At 33.3% G+C, this 23831-nt stretch overlaps 1 long non-coding RNA gene across 4 annotated transcripts in view; it reads right to left on the bottom strand.

The window, feature by feature from the left end:
• The window catches only part of LOC136826221 (uncharacterized), a 516569-nt gene that overhangs the window by 315207 nt on the left and 177531 nt on the right, over window positions 1-23831 (bottom strand). For all 4 annotated transcript variants that reach the window (XR_010849555.1, XR_010849554.1, XR_010849556.1 and 1 more), the window contains one exon: window positions 21298-21380. This is a non-coding gene — a long non-coding RNA (uncharacterized lncRNA). The remainder of the gene's footprint in view (window positions 1-21297; window positions 21381-23831) is intronic.

Here is a 23831-nt window from a genome sequence, read left to right as displayed (position 1 = left end):
AAAATAAATTTCGTTATTTTTCTTATAACACTTTTTTGCTTTTAACTATGAAGCCAAAAGTAACATATTAATTTTACCCGTAGACTAATTATCGCACAATGGATTAAGTGATACTGCCATTGTTATTCTGCCTAAGTCACTGGCATGCTTTTCCATCCTATAAGGCACGGGTTTGATCCTAGACAGGATAAAAATACGTATCATCTATAATAATTCCCGTTGAGTGAAGGTTATTCCTTAGGGTATAATATATGTGTATATACATATACATATATATATATATATATATATATATATATATATATATATATATATATATATATATATATATATATGTGTGTGTGTGTGTGTGTGTGTGTGTGTGTGTGTGTGTGTGTGTATGTATGTATGAATATATAAAACCATTCAATTGTTGCTATTGAAAAACAGCACAAACTGTTCAGATAGAACCACTTGCGTTATCCGTAACGTAATTTGATATTGTCCATCAAACGAAGAGCTTATGTTATGGTGAAGAGCAGTAGTAAAACTGAATTCTATAACCCTTCAGTTTATATAAAAAAAATGTGATAATTTGTTATCAAACAATCCTTAATATGAGGACTATGAAAGGAGCGGATGTTAAAGAAAATAAATAAAATAAAATAAAATTCTACCATATACTGATGAAATCTCAAGAATGATAAGCTGAAGCCCCCAAAGAAATGAGTACTTTTTTTAGCGTCGCACCACTCACAGAAACGAGCAGAAAACCGGCCGTCTCCTCAAAAGACACAAAGCTTAATGACGTAGATGTTTACGCATAATTAATACGGCGATAAAAGGGTCTGTAATTATGGTCCCACTAATTACTCGGGGTTGAAAAGTAGCGGCCCAAGTTTTCTCTTTCCAGGGCCGTTAATTTCCGTAATTTTTTTTTTAAGAAGGAACTTATGATTCCAGTGGGAATTAATGGTCGACTTGGAATAAGGTTTTTTTTAGAGGAGGAAAAAGACGCTGTAGGTTTCGGAAGATTTGAAAGCCTAGAGAATAGGATAAAATAGAACCGATGTTACAAGATAAGCATGCACAAATGGAGGGCGTGATTCATAACTGTTTGTTAATGAATGTGATGCGTAATTATGTCCGTCCTGCGGAAGGTACCTCAGAAATATTAATAACTTAGGTGAAGAGTTTCAATCTTTACATGAAGTTCACCGTGACCTTATAATATATATATATATATATATATATATATATATATATATATATATATATATATATATATATATACATACACATATATATATATAATGTATGTATATATGTATACATACATACATACACACCTACACATCACAAAAGCTCAAACCACACATCGAATCTCAAAAGAGGGGAAAACAAGATTCTACTACATCTTCCAGCCGATCGTAAATCCCTTCACGAAGCAGACTTACACCTGGTGAAATATGCAGTCGTGAATTGTGCATTTGCCTTCATGCATGAAGAGACGTCCTGGATATTACCGGCCTCTTGGAAGGCTATGGACATAAAACCTCTTATTTTATAGCATGCACTTGGAGAGGGGAGGGGAAAAAGAACAAAGTTCAGGATTCTCTCTCTCTCTCTCTCTCTCTCTCTCTCTCTCTCTCTCTCTCTCTCTCTTTTGAATTTTACAATGCGACGCTAAAGGAGACGGAAGAGTCACATCTCTTACGATTATTTGAAGTGCTTGCGGAGGAATTCCTCGCGTTTCGCTGTTGGATTCCGAGTGTTTACGGCGGAATATTTCAGGGCGTCCTTATTGCCCGGAACAACAACCTCGCCTTTTCAATATTCGCCCGAGATCCGGCTCGAGGATGATAGAATTTAGCCAAGTGCCATGTGGGTAAAGCTATGCAGATTTCAAATACAGGGGTAAAGAATGGGGATATTATGAATGTTGGGTAGTAAAAAGGAACATGATGCAGATTTAACCTTTAGTTTTCGATTCATTTCCCAATTAGAGGTTCCAGGTCTTTAAAAAAAATCTATTTTCGAATGTACATATACTTTCATACATAAATTATATGTATATGACCACTCACTCACTCACTCACTCACACACACATATATTATATTATATATATATATATATATATATATATATATATATATATATATATATATATATATATATGTGTGTGTGTGTGTGTGTGTGTGTGTGTGTGTGTGTGTGTGTGTGTGTGTGTGTGTGTGTGTGTGTGTGTACGTAATGAAGAGGACAATTACAATACTTGTTTATTTGACAACTGCCGTTTTCCACCCATCCCCAAATAATTAGGTAATACAAAGTGCAACTTATTTACCTTTCTCATTTCATCGTAAGTTTAATTTCTTTAAAAATGTATTCTGCACTACAGCATTAATTTTAATAATTTTGTAGCCAATTGTAACTTTTCTCTTTTCTACTTCCTCCAATCTCCTCTACCTCCCCTCGAAGATATAACTTGATATATCTGTACTTCAGAATTGCCTATTTTCTTAGAAATAACTTTCAGTGAAATCCCACTTACAAATTTAAAGGTTAATGTCTGTGCATACACAATTTCCGTTGATTGTAGCGTATGGCATTCAATTGTCAATGAGAGGCAGCATCCTCGCGTATAAATGAATAATTAATCTCTTCACATTTCTAATCGCCAAGGCCCTGAAGAGTCTTCTAAGTCCTTCATGAAGGAAACGTCGCAGTCAAAACTCCATTAAAACAAAACGATGCCCCGAAGCTGGTCCCAGTTACAGGTCGCGTTTCGTAACCACAGTCTCTCACACCAGCCTTTCCGGAAAGATTAACTGGCTGAGAGGAGGAGATACTTGTGTGACGCAAAGCACAGCAGGATTAGCGGTGTTTATGGAAATGTTATACACTGGCCTCTGTCGGTAGAAAGGACAAGGGCTCGCGCGTTTCGCAATACGCTCTCGAAGGCGAATAGACAGGTATGGGGAATTGAATATTGAGAATGATCAAATGGAATCAGAATTTCGTATACTCTTATTCATAGCATTTGCAGTTTAATTTTCTGTTCTATATTAAATAGTTTCTGCTCTAGACTGACTGAAACAGTCTTAGTAAAATATAAGATAGAGTTAAACGCAAGATTTTGGTCTGATTCCATAAGGCTTTGAATAATTTCTCCCACTGTTCAAGATATGCAGGACAACTGCTTGGGAAGTTACTGTAACCTCTAATAAGAATTTTGCCCTATATAAGTGTGCTAAGAGAAAACAACTGTAAGAAAAATTTACTATTATATATTTCTCTATGTTCAAGGAAAGGCAACACAACAGTATTTATATAGCTTTTTTTTATTCTATTATTCCTTTATCCATTTGTATTTTACTTTCTTGAAGGCATCAACACTTGGAGAACTTCCCACACAATGAAATTCTCAATTCTAACATCTGATAGTGAAATTTTAATGTGTATTTTTAATTCATCACGTGTGGTTATCCAAGCTTTAATTTCATTTCCAAATTCTTCAAATCATTTTTAAGTAACTTCATCACAGTGTTCAGAAAACGGGATTTTATATTTTTCGAAAACTTTCCTGACAAATTCACGACGTCTTACCCTTTTCTAAAAAATACTAAAATAATAAGGATAGCAATGGTATTATCTAAGCTGTTAATGAAAACATTGTCACTAGGGCAAACAACCTTTGTTATCTTCGTTGGTGCGCATAAAATATAAGTATCATTGAAGAAAAGACTTTTAACATTTAAAACATCATGTCAGTATTACACAAATCAGAACTATCACTGAATGAAAGTGTCCCTGAGAGAGAGAGAGAGAGAGAGAGAGAGAGAGAGAGAGAGAGAGAGAGAGAGAGAGAGAGAGAGAGAGAGAGACCACGCTCCGACGATAATAAATATTTATTCTGTCATATGAGGGTAAAAACATTTCCTCTGCCGCAAAAGTTTTTTTTTTTTTTTTTTAGAGCGGAAAACACCAATCATGTTTTCTCTTTACTTCCTGCTTTTCCTGTTTCCTGCTCTGGCCAGTCTTTCTTGCTTTTATGATTACATTATATATATATATATATATATATATATATATATATATATATATATATATATATATATATATATATATATATATATATATATATATAATATACTGTATATATATATATATATATATATATATATATATATATATATATATATATATATAAATATACATATATATTCATATTACTAAAAGGACCTCATTCAAACTGGATGGTATCTAACGGAGTTTTTTATTCAGAAAAAGTTACAAGCTTCCTTGGACAAACAGTCCACATTTTCAAGTATCCGTACAATGAGCAGACGCGTAGTCCGGCTGTATTTATATTATATATATATTATAAAAGTGTAACTGAATTACGAAAATATGGAACGTGATGAGTCTGTTGAGTAAAGGACGACAGACAGTCGAAAGGACTCTCAGCACTCCAGTGTTTCCCTTTCCTTCGTGGATTTTACCTTTATATATATATATATATATATATATATATATATATATATATATATATATATATATATATATATATATATAAATATATATATAAATATATATATATATATATATATATATATATAGATATAGATATAGATATAGATATAGATATATATATATATATATATATATATATATATATATATATATATATATATATATATATATATATATATATATTGACAACGCTTTTGTCTTTACATGAACTTTCCATAGATTACTTTAGAAAGTGATTTATTCATTTGGAGGTAAACAACATTTCTCACGTTTTAAAACCTTTCCTAACGTATCTTTATTAGATTTAATTGCATAAATACCGGAAATGTTAATTAGATATGTTTCCAGGACATTATTTATGTGGTCTTCGGTGCTCATCAAGTTTACCAAATATTCAAAATTCACAGCACTCTGTCAACAACAAATAAAAAGGGTAAATTAAAAAATCAGATATATGTAGTCTCCGGAACACGGTCCTGTTCGTGAGAGAATATCTACGGTATCAATAATTGGTATTTTTCCCAAAACAAAATGTAATACTTCCTCATTTTCATAAAATCTTAATAAAAAAAGACGTCATTAGAGATTCTGTGTTACTGCCATGTTTCCCTCATTTTAATGAGACACCAGAGCCATTTCGTCCAATATGCAAAAAGATAATATCAATGACATCACATAAACTGGATTTCCCTGATCGACAGACAAAGCCATCATTTGCATAAATGGTAAATTCAAAACAAAAAGACCGAAAATGTTAGATTCACATAATCTTGGTGTATGAAGAAGAACCTTATTTGAGGTACTTTGCAAACCAACACTAGCCTCGTTTGTGCTACTCACCTCAAAATGACGGAGTAAAAATCAGGCAACCGACTCCGGAGTATACAAATGGCCCATTAAATTCGCGAAGCACGTTTGGATATCATCGCAGCGAGCAAGGATGGGCCATTACTGGTCTTTAATGGGTCATCCACTCTTACCCTCAATGGATGTGGCAGCACGGATGGCTGCGGGTGGTAGGAGTCGCGTCTGTCTTTGTCGAAATTAAAAAAAAAAGGAAAAAATGCGTCGAAGAATCGAGTTTTCTGTACAGCGTATAATGATTTATAAAACTCTCAGCTGCGGCCCATGAAACCTTCAGCCACAGCCAGATGGTGCCCTGTGTTGTTGGCACTTATAGCGGTGCCTGACGCACGATCATTGATAACTTTAACCTTATATAAAATCTTAAAAAACTACTCAAGCTAGAGGGCTGCAATTTGGTATGTTTGATGATTGGAAGGTGGATGATCAACATACCAATTTGCAGCCCTATAGCCTCAATAGTTTTTAAGATCTGAGGGCGGACAGAAAAAGTGCGGACGGACAGACAAATGGCCATCTCAATATTTTTCGTTTACAGAAAACTAAAAACTTGGCAACGAAATGAGCAGAAGCAAACGCACAGAAAAAAAAAACATGATAATGAGACAAGTTGTGTCTTCCTGTTCGGGTGTCAGACTTTTTATTTTTATTTTTTAATATTCCTTGACATCCCGAGTCCTCTTGTTATGAGAGGGAGGTAGGAAAAGTTTAGGATAAGCAATATGAGACAAGTTGCTGAGCGCTCGGAGTTATTTTTTTACTTTCTGAGGAAACGATCCTTATGAATTATCGAGGTGCAGCCAGCGTGTATGTTTGTATTCTGTATATTGTAGCGTTTTTTTTTTTTCATCGTTTTTTCCGGTAAAAGGATATCTATCATGTTTTTTGTTTGAATTTTGTTACTGACTCTTTTACAGAAATTTCGTCTTCCAATGAATGTTTTACCGCCAATCAAAAGTCTCATAAATATTATTTTATAACATCACTTGGCTAGGATACTGTTACAAATTTAAATTAATAATAGGGAATTACATTGATCATTCTTCTGAGGTAATAATTTAAAGTTGACAAGGTATTTATATTTGAAAACATTCGTCATCATATACTGAGTAATTTAGCAGTAATGTAAATTTCTTTACTGGACAAATTATATGTTAAAAAAAACCTGTCACTACGGGAAATGTAGATAATATATTCAAAATCTTAAAAAATACTTCAGAGAAGAAAACTTTGAAGGTTAGATTATATGCTTACTTTATGAAATTTATTAAATTTACTTTACGAAATTTATTAAATGTACTTTATTAAATTTATTAAATTTTCTTTATTAAATTTATTAAAATTATTAAATTTACTTTATTTAATTTATTAAATTTACTTTATAAAACTTATTAAACTTACTTTATGAAATTTATTAAAATTATTAAATTTATTTTATTAAATTTATTAAATTTACTTTATAAAATTTATTAAACTTACTTTATGAAATTTGGTAAATTTATTTTATTAAATTTAATAAATTTACTTATTAAATTTATTAAATTTACTTTATTAAATTTCTTACATTTACTTTATTAAATTTATCAAATTTACTTAGTTTACTTTATAAAATTTATTAAATTTACTCTATTAAATTGATTAGATTTACTTTAAGAAATGTACTAAATTTACTTTTTGAAATTTATTAAATTTACTTTTTGAAATTTATTAAATTTACTTTATAAAATTTATTAAATTTACTTTATGAAATTTATGAAATTTACCTTATAAAATGTATTAAATTTACTCTATAAAATTTATTACGTTTATTTATTAAATTTACTTTATGAAATTTGTTAAAGTTAAAAACTTATTAAATTTCCATTATGAAATTTATTAAATTTACTTTATAAAATTTATTAAATTTATTTTATGAAATGTATTAAATTTACTTTATGAAATTGATTAAATTTACTTTATGAAATTGATTAACCTTTATTAAGTTTATTAAATTTATTTATTAAATTTATTAAATTTACTTATTAAATTTATTCCAATAGGGCTATACCCTCTAGCGCTTTTAAAGCAACTTTCGCATTTACGGATTCAATAAGAAGACAAAGACTTTTAAATCGAGCAAATTTCGGGTTCCTGATTAGATCTAGAGGCTTATTGAAGTCGGTGCATCGTATTTAACATTTTCCATCGACAAATAAAAGCTGCTTTCGGGTAAAACAGGTCTCTTTACGATGCCCTTCTCTATTTTTGGTGTAGAGACCGCAATCAGCGGGGCGAAAACTCATTAGCTGGCAAAAGCAAAGGTAACGAGAAACAAGGTGGGCGGTGAATATCTGGCTTCTCGCTGAACCAAGGAACTATTATTAGTCAGGGATAGCGAATAAAGGAGGATAATACCAGCCGACGCAGAAGGCAAAACAAAATCACTGTTAACTGGCAATCAGAGAAATGCTGGCGATTGGTTCATGATGAGTACTGAGGTATACTGAGATTTCCTCGTTAAATTATATGCGACAGTGATCCATGAAACAAAGTTTACCGCACAGAGACAACGAGCAGATAATCTTCCAGAGGAGAAGTATTCAAGAAGAGATGCACTATAGAATTAAGATCAAAATAAAATAATCTGATTCCATTTCATAATTTAGTCTGAGAGAAAAATGAATTAAACAAAACATTGGGATGCAAATATAATCTTACTTTCAGGCTATTAGATTTCCAAATCTTACTCAGCCTGCCTATAGTTTCGTTTGCCGTTTTCGGTCTTTCACTAAATTCAACTCAAGAGAACTGGATGTCAATAATCCTAAATATTAGAAAGATCTAACTTCATTCTCCATTTTATGTTATTTTTCCCTTTGTGTATGCTCTGTGCCATTTTTTTTTTACTAAAAACCCTATGAGAAGAACAAAAAAAGAAAAGGCGAAATAATATTGCCTTGTAGCACCCCGCTATTTACTGCTAATTCGCATGACATGATCCCATCAATGTTCATTTTTCATTTACTTCGTTCGTGGGTAATTTCAATTAGCTTTTCAAAACTAATGGCCATGCCAATTTAACGAAAGAGGATTCCGTTAAACACCGTTAATGATTTCTTTTAAAGTATACTGGTAATAAGTGACAAACAAGAACGAAAACAAAAAGAAAACAGGAAATAGTTTAATAACCAACCTAAATTCACCTTGATTACCATAAGGAAAACCTAACATGATGATACGCAACAATTTACTTTGAATGGGATGAATTTAAAGGAAATATAGAAACGTAGAACGTTCGACTTTGTAGCCCCGGAATGAGAGAGAGAGAGAGAGAGAGAGAGAGAGAGAGAGAGAGAGAGAGAGAGAGAACACGTGGAACTCACCATCAGCAGCCTCAACTTCGTTTAAAAGAAAGGCATGCCCAAAAAAACGTTTCCTTTCCAGCATACGTTTTTCTCCCACAATTCCGGCACACATCTATATTTTCTCCTTTTTTTTGGACCCTGTTTTTGTCCGACTTCCCTGCAAATGAATTTTATGATGTATCAATCATTTCCGAGGTCGATGGGCTAGGTAACTGGGATTTTTACGGCTTCCAATTTGATACTTTTTATTGGGTCGTCTTTTAAATTCACATTTTTTTTTATCTTTCAAAGGTCACTGGTTCCGGTTTTATTAATTCCCGAGATTTTATGGATAATGCTCGTGCAACTCGGGTTAAAAATATAATCGGTGGATGAATTTTTCTTTTCAAGTTATTTTTTTTTCTTCTACGGCTTCCTAAAGATCAGTGATTCATTGGGTTTATCTTTGTTTCTCTGCAAATGCTGCGCACACTTTCATTGAGGAATATGGTATCTTGGTAGATAATTGTCTGGTTTTGTTTTCTAGTCCAACTTAATGAGATCTATTTATATGTCGATCGTTATAAGACAACGCTTTCATTATGTCTGCAGATCCATGCTTGCTTCAGACCTGTGTTGTGGGAGGGTGAGCGTGAGCGTGTGCTTATAGCTTTGATTATCTGTTGTTTTCTCTTTCGTCCCGCTCAGGTTGAACTTATTTTATTTGCCAACAATTAAATATCTTGTCTTTTATAAAATGTCTTTTGTAAACCTCCCAGGTTTACGATTCCGCATTCTCAGTGACTCTTGAATACAGACTATCATGATCAAGAAGCTATATTTTTACTTTATTTACTTGAAACTGGACAGAAAAGAAGTATTACTCCTGTAGTTATATCGCCTATAATTGAGACGGTTACTGCATGCAATGAGAACGTATGATATACGATTTCAACTTCGAATATTGTAAGAAGAACGATAAAAAAAACAGACTTTATTTGCATCAGTAGAACAGAAATTCGAATACTACCCGATTCCAGTTTACTCACATGAGCATCAACAAAGTTAAGAGAAACTAATTTGGGACTGCCTAGACTTTCAACTTTGACACAATAACACCGAGATAATTTGGGTGATTCCTAGACAGCCTGAAATGCGCCCTTGGCAGACAGCGGTCGAAGGATTATACGAATACAAGTGCAACTTTCAGAGGCGTAAGTTGGGTGTCCTGGAGAGGAGTTAGCATTGAGCACTTCAAGATCCCTGAAGGGTCTGCCATTCTTATCCTCAATTGCCACGATAAAAAGGAAGCTGATGCTGACGTATTTTGGGTGATCCCAGCGTCTCTCCTTGTAGGAGTCCTTGCAATAAAACGTGTCATGACATCAGCGTTGGTTAAAGGAGAAGGGACCGAGAGAAAATATAATAATGAGACAAGTTATCTTCTCAAGTGTGGATATCAAATTAATAAGAAAACTTCAGGCTAAGCAATATCGACAAGTTGGTGCATATTACTGATAAAAAAGTTTTCAAGGGTAGAAACTTGCAGGAATAAATTCGCGTGTTTGTGTGCTTTTACACAAGTGCTGTATAAAATATCTCTTTATTCAGGAAGGCAGCGAAAGGACATTAACGCTAAAAGTCACCAACTGTTGAATATACAACGCGGAACAGCGTACGAACAATTTCCATTTGCGCTCATTTAACCTTCACTAAAGCGATTAATGCTAACAACACTTTCCAGCTGATCGTTGCAGTGCAACATTGCACAGCTCTCAATGGCCTCCCCCTCCTTCCCACACCCGCCACACAAGCACATTGCAACCAGATTGCAGCGCAGCAAATACATTCGCGAATAAACGTTTTGCAAGTTGAGCACAGACGGGGAATACATTCCAAGATTTGCTGTTTGCTTCGGGGATGTAAATTTGTTGTGGCTGTATCAGATTTTTAAAGAATATTATGCACAGGGATGAGTTGCATCAATTTATCAATTTGATATTGATATTTAAGAATTCTCTCTCTCTCTCTCATTACACTTTTACAATGAAATGACAGCAACAGTGTGTGTGTGTGTGTAATATATATATATATATATATATATATATATATATATATATATATATATATATATATATATATACATATATATATATATATATATATATATATATATAAATATATATATATATATATATATATATATATATATATATATATATATATATATATATATATATATATATATATATATATATATATGTGTGTGTGTTTGTGTGTGTGTGTGTGTGTATAATTTTCCTTCAACAAACCCTATTGTACGACTCTTTTTCAGAGCTCTGATTAATTTAAGCTCCTAACCTGTATTTTAGCGAATCGCGTCTGCTGGCACCGTTCCAGGGGCGAAGACTCGTCAAGTCAGCTTCTAAAAAGCGAGTCGAGATTAACAGGGATTAAAATCCCCCGAGTATGCAATTTTGAAAAAGCTAGAGGCTACACTATGAGTTATATATATATATATATATATATATATATATATATATATATATATATATATATATATATATATATATATATATATATATATATATATATATTTTTTTTTTTTTTTTTTTTTTACTACCTTATCTAACTGAGTTTTGGTTATTTAACGATGCAGGATTTACGAATTTTCCATTCGGTTCTCATTTGTTATTTAAAATTCATTGATTCAACTATTTAGATTTTTTAGCTGTTTTCTTTACAGCTGTGTGGTTGCCTGGGATATGTTATCATCAATATTGTTCACAATCTCTGAGATTTATGCTTTCTTGTTATTGTGTGTGTGTGTGTGTGTGTTTTTACCATTTAAAGCTTTCCTATTTAACAAACCTTCTAGTGTGATTGTTGGATTGTTCTCTTCGCGCTAGGTATAATTTTTGTACATTTCCCATTATCCAATTTATCTCTCATTTGTATTTGCACATTTTTTCCTCTCTCAGTTCTCCTTGTACAATGTTTAATAAACAGTTCATCTCTATAAATTTTACTCTCTCTCATTCGCTTTCAATACCAAGAGTAAATTTCTTTAGAGGAGAGGTGGTTCACCAGTCCCTTTATGTTTCCCAACCTTAACATCCACGGGCACTCTAATTTTCATCACAGTCTTATATACTTACCCCGCTACCTTTTCTTGCTTCCCGTATTCTGTGATTCCAATCTTCCCACATTCTACCATGACCTGGAACATTAACGTTGAAATACTCATAAAAGTCACTAACTATATATATACATTTACTTTCATCTTAACCAAACGCATTCAAAAGCCCAACGTGCCTCACTATTTTATAGTGTGGCTTACCATGAATGGCTGAGAGAATTCAATCACCATCGTAGCATTCTAGATGACTGATACTGAAATTGTCAATATTCTCTTGTAAAGAGGCTCATCTGAATTTTAGTAGGCATTTCCAAACCTAACAGATCCACAACCCTTCTACTTAGCGCTTCTGAGTCCAAGAATATATTATAGTGGACTCCAAACTATTAGCAATTCCTGGGCCAACAGTAACCCACTGACCTAACATTGTGGTTGAAACTGACCTCAGTTTAGGGGTCATTTACTTCCGTAAGGGCCTCACAAACTTCTAACAGGGCCCTTAGGACTGCTCAAAACCCACTAAGTCTTAGTGGGTCTTGGGACTGCTGTGAGTAGACAGTGCCACTCACTACCACCACGCTAATAGTGAAACTGAGTTAACTGGCGTGACATGTATGTAATAAATTATGTATGTGTGTATGTATGTGTGTATGTAATATGTATGCAAGTACATAACTACAAAGTATTTTTTCCTAATTGCATTTAATTACATATCTATATGCATATAGTCTTTTTCCTAACTGTATTCAATCAACTCTCTATATACATATATCCTTTTTCCTAACTGTATTCAATCAACTCTCTAAGTCAAAATACATATACTTAATTACATAAAGTTAGGAAGGGAGATTATGTAATTTTACAGCTACTAAAAAATTTGTATATCTAAAATTTCACTCAAACTGATATTAGGCATTCTCTTTTTCCTACAGAGAATGGAAAAACTAACCAGTCGATTAAAACAGCCCATTTGTCAAAGAAAAAAAAAACAAGGCTTCGTAAAAGAAACCAGAAATAAAATCAGCTGCTGATCTATTCAAGTGGAAAAATGTTGAATGAGGCCTCCCCAAAGAAGATTAGACCGAACCCTTAAAGCTAATGGAGTGGATGGGGACGGTCTCTCTCTCTCTCTCTCTCTCTCTCTCTCTCTCTCTCTCTCTCTCTCTCTCTCTCTCTCTCTCTCTCTCTCTCTCTCTCTCTCTCTCTCTCTCTCTCTCTGTGCTTGTGGGTGGGTGTAACTATGTGGGATTGCTTGTGAAAGATTTTTAGTATTTTAATATGACATATTTTAATGACAGTTAACAATTACCGGGGTAAACGTCCCTTTTTATGGCGACCAACAAAAATTAACTCTCTCTCTCTCTCTCTCTCTCTCTCTCTCTCTCTCTCTCTCTCTCTCTCTCTCTCTCTCTATATATATATATATATATATATATATATATATATATATATATATATATATATATATATATATATATATATATATATATATACATATAGTGTATTACAATCATTCCTATAGTCACCAAACTAATTTATCCGTGTAAAAAATTTTCTTCGTGCACTAAAATATAAATGACATTTACTCTTGCCAAGGAAGGTATTATCTTTTCTTCCGAAATCCTCAATCCTTCCTCAGCCCCTACGGCATTGCCCAGGAACCTCAATTTATTCGAAAACTGTGCCTTGGTCCCAGTAACAAAAAGGGCAAAGCATGAAAATAAAACGGCATAAAAAGTTTTGAGCAAGAGTCTTTGGGGGGGAAAGAGATTCGCCTGGTAAAGCTAAAAAGGTCATAAGATTTTGGGGACGATGAGAGAGAGAGAGAGAGAGAGAGAGAGAGAGAGAGAGAGAGAGAGAGAGAGAGAGAGAGAGAGAGAGAGAGATTCCTGAATAGCACGTTATCCATTTCTACAACAGCTCCCTCCTTCTCGCTTTCTCTCTCTCATATATATATATATATATATATATATATATATATATATATATATATATATATATATATATATATATATATATATATATATATATATATATATATATATATATATATATATATATATATATATAACAATTCTTTTATTCTGAGTACCACGGCACAGCGGTAGAACACTAGGCTCGCATTCGTCTGTCATACGCATGTGTGTGTGCATGACTTATGTCTTTTCTATAATCAAAACATAAATAAGCGCAACAAAGGTTTTTATATATTATCATAATATTCGCATTTTGCGGTTCATACTGATTCCCCAAGTAGGAAAATCCTTACTTAGGATCATCTACATTCACCTCCGACCAATCTCCACCTCCCCAACCGTCAGAAAATGGACTGTAATAATTGCATACTTCCAGTGTTTCCTTTCGTTATTTTACCTGTCCAGCGCGCACAAACTGCACAGTATTTATGCCAATGACATTTGTGATCCGACAGACGGTCAGTTCGTCGTAAAACTCCTCTTTCTGGCATTGGGGTTACACAGTGACCGGGTTAAATTGTAGGTGGAAAATTGTAGCGTTAGGTGTTCGCAGGTGATTTGTTTTACAGCTCTCTTCTTAAAAAAGAAAAAAAGGAAAAATGCGAGAGAAGTTTCTTCCGCGCAATCGAGTTTTCTGTACAGCGTATAATGCTTGTGAAACTTTCAGCCGGGGCCCATGAAACTCAGGCATGATCCGGTGGTGGCCTGTGTTGTTGGTACCTATAGCGGTGTCAAAAGTACTATTATGGCTAGCTTTAACCTTTAATAAAATAAAAACTACTGAGGCTAGAGGGCTACAATTTGGTATGGTTGATGAGTGGAGGATGAATGATCAACACACCAATTTGTGGCCCTCTAGCCTCAGTAGTTTTTAAGATATGAGGGCGGACAGAAAAAATGCGGACAGAAAAAAGTGCGGACAGAAAAAGTGCGGACGGACAAACAAAGCCGTCACAATAGTTTTCTTTCACATGAAACAAAAATGTATGTGTTATGGCATCTATCAATCCATTAGTAGTTTAAGTTAAGTGTACCTACACATTACCTGCGAACATTTAATTTTTTAAGCAAGTCCTAAAGAGTTTCTAATAAAAAATGAAAAAAATTAAAACCAATTTGTGTTTGCAGTTTTCCTTCTACCAAAGAAACACAACAAGCATCCGGTATGATACAAAATCCATTCATTTTTTAGGGGAGGATGATTTTACACGAAGCCGTTCATAAAAAATGTGATCTAATGGGTAAAGATCTAGTATCGCTGGATAAGAACATCTTCAGCTATACTGTCGTGGGACTGAATCCGAAGTTTCTTTAGTGAGATCATTTACATATCTACATGCAGCTGCTTACCTCCGTTCTATTCTCTGGTTATAGTTAACTACAGCTAACTTAGCTATATGAGTTCACAATGCAAGGACCGATACTTTTACGGTAGAGTACTGGAATGAAAAACAGGTAAACAAGCTAAATCAAAACTATATCCAACTTGAGGTGGTAAAAAAATATCTGCAATTCTTTCATGTGCGTAAAAAGGCTTTTCAGCAAAAATTAAATAAGCGAATAAATGGAGTAACTTGCACAGAGTATGGAAATACTACCTTAAAACTGAAGAATACAAAATTTCAACCTGTTTCTGCCTCTATCAATGGTTCAAATCTCAAGCGCTTTTCACGACAATGTCCAGTCGGACTCACGGGATTTCAGTCAACACTTAGCATTCGGATCGTCAGCCATTTGAACAGCGCTCTTGTTCCTAAGTGCCATCTTGTCTATATTACCTGGAGACTATATACTAGGCCCGCACTTAAAAAAAGACGCTCTCAAACGAGACTGAGGGCGCACGGATGCTGAGATGCTATTGTCTCAGCGGATCCATTCACGATGATATTTTTTAATTTAGAATACAGATACAGGATCACGTTCTAGACTGGGGTAATTTATTGAAACTCAACTATCTCTTTCTATATTGTATATATGTACATATATATATATATATATATATATATATATATATATATATATATATATATATATATATATATATATATATATATATATATATTGAAAAAGCAATTACCAACAATATTCGACATCATTTGAACGTGACATATTCTCTCTCTCTCTCTCTCTCTCTCTCTCTCTCTCTCTCTCTCTCTCTCTCTCTCTCTCTCTGCCTGTGTGTGTGTGTCCTTGTTCCCAAAATCCTATGACCTTTTTGCTTTACGAGGCGAATCTGTTTTCCGAAGGCTCTTGCTTGAGAATTTTTGTCTCGTTTTATTTTCTCGCTTTTGCCCTTTTCGGCGAAACGAGGATTCGCAGTTTCCTGATAAATTCAGAACCCTTTAGACGTGCTGGAGGGGGTGGTGGGGAAAGGGGAGGGAATGAAAGGTTGCGATTTCCACTGACATTTTGGTCGAATGTGTTAATGCTATTATAATGCAGTACCCATGGAAATAATGAGAGCAGAATCGTGTATTTTATTTATTAATTTTTTTTGAACGGGGGATTGATGGATGAATAGAAAGGCATTTATTTTTTATACGGGAGATTGATGGATGAATAGACAGGCTTTATGAGGTGTGTGGAAACAGATATAGGTTACGAAAGGCTTTTTACTCCTTTTCAGTTCACTTGGGGTTAAGGGAGCTTCCAATCGACCGGGAATGAAGTTTCTCTTGCAAACATTTATTATTGTCTGTGAAACTGATTATTCTCTAAAACTTAATTATACCGAGAGCGTAAATAATGGTCTCATTTCATAGACAGCAACGGTGCAGCATGGAGGGAGAAAAAAAGAAAAAAGTAGTAAAGAGTGAAAAAGAGTTAAAGAAATTATACGACATTTTGTACTCGAAACGATGCTCCCATACTATCACGCAGAATAAAGGAAAAGAAATATACATTTAACATTAAATAAAGACAATGAAGCAAATGTGAACCAAACTGAAATCGATAAATGATTAATAATTCAGATGGCTGCCTTCAATCAGCCTTGACTCAGTCAATCATTGCATCAGTTCGTTCATAAGGAATTGACCAGGAATTATAAATGAGACTTCATTAAACAATTGAAAATGAGAATCAATGGAATGAGTATATGAGTCATCGAGTATTTTTGAAAGACAAAAGGTAAATACAAATAAGATAAGTTGAGGGAAGAAAGAGTTAACCTACAAATAAACTGCGGGCTACAAACCATGCAGAAAAAAAGGAGTAACAAAACTCAGACATAAAAATAGAAGTGCAAAAATAAATGATAAAATGTTTAGATAAGAAAACACAGGGGACCAAAACAAAAACAAGACAGTAATTACACATACAAATAAACTTAGGGCTAACAAAACATAGAGAAACAAAGACAGAACAACAAAAATAAATTATAAAATGTTTATATATGGAAATGTAGGAGGCGAAAAGAAAAAGAGAGAGAAATTAAACACACAAATAAACTCAGACAAACAAAAACAGAAGAGCTACAATAAATGATGAAATGTTTATATAAGGAAATGTAAGAGACGAAAAGAAAAAAGAACTCAAACATACAAATAAACTCGGGGCTAAAAAAACTCAAACACACAAAAACACTGTAGCAAAAATAACTGATAAAACGTTCAGACAATGAAATCCCAAGACGAAAAGAGAGAAAAAGGGGAAGACCAGTTACAACGCCCAACGGGAAAGTTGAAAAATCCCCGCCCGCCTCCCTCCCTCCCCCCGAAAACCAGGTCAAATAAATGCGCAGTAAAAGATAATCGCTCAAAATGCAGTTGCTGATTTTTCCAAATTGCAGACTCCGCAGAGATTTTAATCCCTGTTAATCACCACTCCTCACCTTCGATGATGACTTGACGAGATCTCTCTCGCTGCTGGAACCGTGCCACAAACGGTTCGCGAAAATCGAAATTAAAAAAGGGCCGAAATAGATTCACGGCTGGAAGGAGGCGTGACGGGCCACGAGAGAGATTTCCGGGGAAATGGAATTATATAGTGCGGAGACTGGAAGTATGTTATATATGTGTGTGTGTGTATATATATATATATATATATATATATATATATATATATATATATATATATATATATATATATATATATATATATATATATATATATATATATATATATATATATATATATATATATATATATATATATATATATATATATATATATATATATATATATATATTTACACACATATATATGTATAATATATATATATATATATATATATATATATATATATATATATATATATATATATATATATATATATATATATATATATATATATATATATATAAATTTCTGACTCACGTCGGGATCGAACCCAGGTCTCTCAGGTGGAAAGCAAGGGCGTTATCCACTGGGCCATACAAGTCTAAAAGAAGTTGGAACCTGAGAGCAACTGCACCCAAGGAATTACCTGGGCAGCTAGGTAATTCCTTGAATTACCTGGGCACGCTAACTGCTTGAATGAAATGTTGTCTATTGGGTCATTGCTGAGTCGGAAAGTTGGGGAAAACTCGCTGGTATGCAAGCAGTTAGCTTGCCCAGGTAATTCCTTGGGTGCAGTTGCTCTCAGGTTCCAACTTCTTTTAGACTTGTATGGCCCAGTGGATAACGCCCTTGCTTTCCACCTGAGAGACCTGGGTTCGATCCCGACGTGAGTCAGAAATTTATTTCTGTTCCACACGTGATTGTGTGTTGATGATTTCTATATATATATATATATATATATATATATATATATATATATATATATATACATATATATAATATATATATATATATATATATATATATATATATATATATATATATATATATATATATATATATATATATATATATATATATATATATATATATATATATATATATATATATATATATATATATTGTGTATATACAGATGTGTCAATAATTGGAATATTATTTTTTTACATAATCATGGATGCTCTTAGTGCAGTTACCATATGAAATTCTGTCCTTTATCAACACCGAGAGTTCGCTTTCCCACAAATGCATGCATCCCGACCAATCTTTTCACACGTGCGTTTAATTCCACTGGAATTTTTTTTTTTTCCACACCATCGACATGACAGGCGAACATTATTATTTTTTTTCCCTGTGCCGTGTAAAGAGCTCGAGATTGTTTCGAACAACGCTCATGAAGGGATAATGATGAGGAAAGATTTTTTCTTTTTTTATTTTGCATCCAACCGGAACTCAGTTTTTTTTTTATTTTATTTTTCTCAGTTTTCCCTTCATTAATTAGTGCTGTTGGAAAGCGGCTGGAAATGATATACTTTCGCGTCCGGGACGCGTTCTATCGTCACCGGTCGTCATCTCCGCTTGTTTGCCAAATTAGGGTTAGATTATAATGGATATTGCTCTGAAAAAATGTATGGATTTGCTGCGATTTACATCATAATTTCCTTATTTATCTCAGTGAAGTTCCCTATATTAGTCGAGTTAATAACAGAGTAAAGCTGTTCTTAACTAGAAATCCTACCAAATGAAAACGTTATAAATAAAAACTGGTGCAAAACTGTTAAAATCCTCCTCTTTGTACGATTCATAAACTTACGATTTATTTTTTCTTTATTTACTAATATTCATTTTTCTAACTGCCAGCCTCCACTTTGTGCACCTCACAAAATTCTCATTTATCTAAATATTTATTCATATCTATCTTCCAAACTGCCAATCTAAATAGTAAACATAGCAATTATTTCAAAGACTTATATTTATAGACCTAAATATAATAGGTATAAGGTGGTAAGTCCCAAACGCTATCATCCAAGAGAGCTTATCTTTTAAATCCTCCACCCTCATCGCTTGTTCAGCCTCTCTGGCACTGCCAAGGAACACCAATTTACCCGGAAACTGTGCCCTGATCGTTGTGCCAAGGGGGGCAAAGCATTAAAAAGAAACGCGATAAAATATTTAGGGCAAAAGTCTTACGGAAAGAGATTCTCCTCGTGAGGCGAAACGGTCACTGGACTTCAGGACTATGTGTGGGTGTACGCCTGTCCATGAGAGAGAGAGAGAGAGAGAGAGAGAGAAGTCCACTGGCTTACATTTAAGCAATAAGTAAACCAATGGATCTCTCTCTCTCTCTCTCTCTCTCTCTCTATATATATATATATATATATATATATATATATATATATATATATATATATATATATATATATATATATATATATATATATATATATATATATATATATATATATATATATATATATATATATATATATATATATATATATATATACAAAGATTAGCATAATTAAGATGTAAAACAAAAAACGATAATTAAAGTCTAAGATTTGAATCATTTTAAGTACTTAAAAATAAAAGAGAATGCAATAATAACAAATGACACTGTTTAACAATGAATACTAAGTATACATTCGATAAAAAAGTCAAAGTGAAAATTAGAAAAACTAAAGAAAAATAAGGATTTGAATTCACTCGTTTTAATAACTGTTTCAGATTCTCCCATCAATGTTTCCTAATGAATTTAGGATATCAGTGTACCTCAAAAATAAAGTTCCAGCATAAAAATGATGAAAAGCCTATATCTTCTTATTTAAAAAAATAAAAAACTGAATAGATAATGTGCGACCTCAAAATCGATAGGCCAAGTTAAGTAAAAAGGGTAAAGAGGTCTTAGGCCAGCCCCTTACTCTAGATATTTTAATCCCTATTAATCTCATCTCGCCTTCGATACTGCCTTGACGAGCCCTGGTTCTTGGAACGATGCCACAGACGATTGGGGAAAATGAGGTCGAGTAAAAATAGAAAACTCTTTAACAGTCTTTTAGGAAAAGTGGTGTGTGTGTGTGTGTGGATGTATATATATACACACACAAACACACATACACACACACACACACACACACACACACACACACACATATATATATATATATATATATATATATATATATATATATATATATATATATATATGTGTGTGTGTGTGTGTGTGTGTGTGTGTGTGTGTATACATATCAGCTTATACTAAAAGGCTTCAGTTTTTTTATTAATGCTTACTTTCACTAATCATTCGTAGCATCCTTCCCAGAGAGTAATTGTGTAAAATGAGTATTGTAACGTACACTTTTTCCATTACTGACGCAATCACTTCTTCGATGATGACCGCGCTAAATGAGAATCTCATATATAATGAACACTGACAAAATGGGAAAAGAGAAGATACAGAACAATAATATTTACATTAGTAATATATAAATGGACTACACACACACACATACACACACAAACCTGGGTAACAAGTGGCTGCGATTTCAGTTATGCAAGGCACACTATTTCACGCAAATCAAAACAAAAACAATGTATAAGTAAAATGCCCGAACACGAAAACTAAACACACGCAATGAACGATGAATACTCTGGCAACACAAATGTACGTAAATCAATTAGCATCCTTTTAACACTCACCAGCCTCAGAGGTTGATAAAAGCTTCTTTTTATCGCATGTTCAAAAGCCCTTTGGACGTGGTCAGTTCTCACAAGGAAGGAACCTGTGAAATAAAAAATTAATATAAAATTTAGAAGTCCAATAAGTCATTGTCCAGTCTGCTAGGAAGGAACCTGTGAAATAAAAAATTAATATAAAATTTAGAACTCCAATAAGGCATTGTCCAGTCTAGTAACAAGATCTTTTTTTTTTTTATTCACCTTATAAACAAAACAAAGCTTAAGTAGTGGTTACACTTTGTTGATGACAGTGCGATTTTTCGACATCAAAATGTCTATTTTATTTATATACGAAAATGAGATTTTCATGATGAAATATAATAATTTTAGGAAACTGATAAAAAGTAACTCTTGTTTCTTTAAAGGAGAAACAACGTCCTTTCTAATGCCAAATGTCCACATACAAAACATGAACTCAATGCTAACAGGACACTCGCTTGATAAAAAAAATATATATAATTAGAAAACATTAAATCCTTTAAATCAGAATCAACTGCCAAGTTAAGTGTTATGGAACTGTACGAGGTGGATGTAATTCTTCTTTCTAAATGATAGGTAGAAATAAATATCAACAATAATGGACATTGTTCAGATCTCACTTACACGTGTAAGGTCATGTATCTACCAATGCTAGTTTGAAATGACCAGAAAACGGCTTTGATCATATTCTACAGCTGTTTGTTCCAATAATAATTAACGATGTGTCTGTTTATTAAAACATTTTTAAAATACTATTTTTCGTACAGATACACCAGAAGAGAGAGAGAGAGAGAGAGAGAGAGAGAGAGAGAGAGAGAGAGAGAGAGAGAGGCGCACTAACATTATAGACTTATATAAAGTCTAGACAGTGAATCACCTGGGATTTCTTAACGCCGACTATAAATCCTATTTCTGAAGGCCGGAATATATGGTCCCTTTTGGAACGCCGAGTAGTCAGATGGTGTAGGATTATCGAGGTAACTTTAGTGTCTTACATAAAGTATCCCGTCGTAGTTAATAAGAATTTGTTGCTTTTCCTTGTTTTGCTTTTTCGTTTGTGTAAGTGTGTGTGTGTGTGTGTGGACGTGGCTCTGCATGTACTAAAGTTTTTCCAGTCAGTGTTGTATTCTTACAGTTTATTTCTGACAAGTTATGTTTGAGAATTTTGGTGTATACCGAATAGCTAGTATTCATTCCCGTTGTCTTCTTGTCGTATATATTCCAAATTCATTTTTCATAACTATCAAAAATTAAACATTATTATTGCAATACGCCATTAAATTGATACTCATTATAAATTACTTCTACATATATACCTACGTTGCTAAACTTCTAACAATGAATAATCATGAATAAGTATAAAAATGAATATGCATAAGATATCTTCCTTTTTACTGTCGTATTTTCTTTCAATTTAACCATTTTCATTCATTGCTAGGCAGTCCTAATATATATATTATTCTTACCTTGCTCAAACAATGTATAATATCCTTTTCCCTTCTAATGGTGTTTCCCAAAGGCAATCGAAAGTTACAGCTATAAACAATTTATCCTAAGCATTTGCTAGGGACGTTTTGTTATGAGCAAGACAAAATCCCGACCTTGAAATTAACAGGAAGAGGAAAAAAAAATAACGAAAAGAAATTATGTAAATAAGAATAGAGTAAAAATAATACAAAAAAACCAAAGTAAATTGACAATAGCAAAAAAGAACAAGAATGTGGAAGAAAACAAATTCCGGAAATAGGATAAATGAAACATAAAAAAGAACTACTTTCGGTGAAAACAAAATCCGGAAATAGGAGAAATAAAACATAAAAAGAACTCCTGCTTTGGATGCATCAATCTCTCTCTCTCTCTCTCTCTCTCTCTCTCTCTCTCTCTCTCTCTCTCTCTCTCTCTCTCTCTCTCTCTCTCCTTTGGAGTGGAGAATAAATAAGTGTGGGAACCAGGCTCGAGGTTACATTTTCGAGAAATAGCAAAACCTCTTTCGGCTTCTTCTTCTTCTTCTTCTTCTTCTTCTTCTTCTTCTTCTTCTTCTCTCCGCGAGATGGAAATTTGCATTTATTTCCCTCCTCGCGGTTTTAGGGGAGGGGAGGAGGCAGGGTGCGTTGCTGTGAATAATTTTTGGAGATAAATAAGCTTCCTTGCACCCCGCTCACCTAGCGTTCCTTATTTCCTTATTCCCGGGTGGGAGGAAGACAGTCATATCAATTATTCGATGGATATTAACTGTGAAATACAAGATGCTAAGCGGAGGGCAAAATGTTCTAAATAATTTGTGTTCTGCAGAGAACTAGCTGTAATTAGTATCCTTTATGATACTCTCATGATAGTCAGCAACTAGTAGGCTATAAAGATTCCACGTAAACAGAAAGAATCTAAATAGCTGATGATAAAAACAGAATTAAGAAGACCATTTTCTTTCTCTTTACATGATATTTTCATTTATCATATTTCACGACATTTGCATATCAGGCCAACAGTAAGGTAAAGAGATAATGTTCACAATGGCA

The sequence above is a fragment of the Macrobrachium rosenbergii genome, chromosome 40, assembly GCF_040412425.1.
Source record: "Macrobrachium rosenbergii isolate ZJJX-2024 chromosome 40, ASM4041242v1, whole genome shotgun sequence".
Lineage (NCBI taxonomy): Eukaryota > Metazoa > Arthropoda > Malacostraca > Decapoda > Palaemonidae > Macrobrachium > Macrobrachium rosenbergii.
This window is presented reverse-complemented; position numbering and strand designations above follow the sequence as displayed.